Source organism: Arachis duranensis, unplaced genomic scaffold (assembly GCF_000817695.3).
Source record: "Arachis duranensis cultivar V14167 unplaced genomic scaffold, aradu.V14167.gnm2.J7QH unplaced_Scaffold_92831, whole genome shotgun sequence".
Lineage (NCBI taxonomy): Eukaryota > Viridiplantae > Streptophyta > Magnoliopsida > Fabales > Fabaceae > Arachis > Arachis duranensis.
In genome coordinates this window covers 809-1,142 of record NW_026265216.1, presented here as the reverse complement: position 1 = coordinate 1,142, position 334 = coordinate 809, and positions in this window count along the sequence as shown.

Below are 334 nucleotides of genomic sequence, written 5' to 3'. Positions count from 1 at the left end.
TATTACCACCGGATACATACATGCCACAGACACATAATTGGGTGAACCTTTTCAGATTGTGACTCAGCTTTGCTAAAGTCCCCAATTAGAGGTGTCCAAGGTTCTTAAGCACACTCTTGTTGCCTTGGATCACAACTTTATTTCTTTCTTTTTCTTTTTCTTTTCTTCTTCTCTTTTTTTTTCTTTTTTTTTCGAAAATATATATATATATTTTTTTTGTTTTGTATCCACTGCTTTTTCTTGCTTCAAGAATCAGTCTAATGATTTTTAGATCCTCAATAACAGTTCTCTTTCTCCTCATTCTTTCAAGAGCCAACAATTTTAACATTCTCAA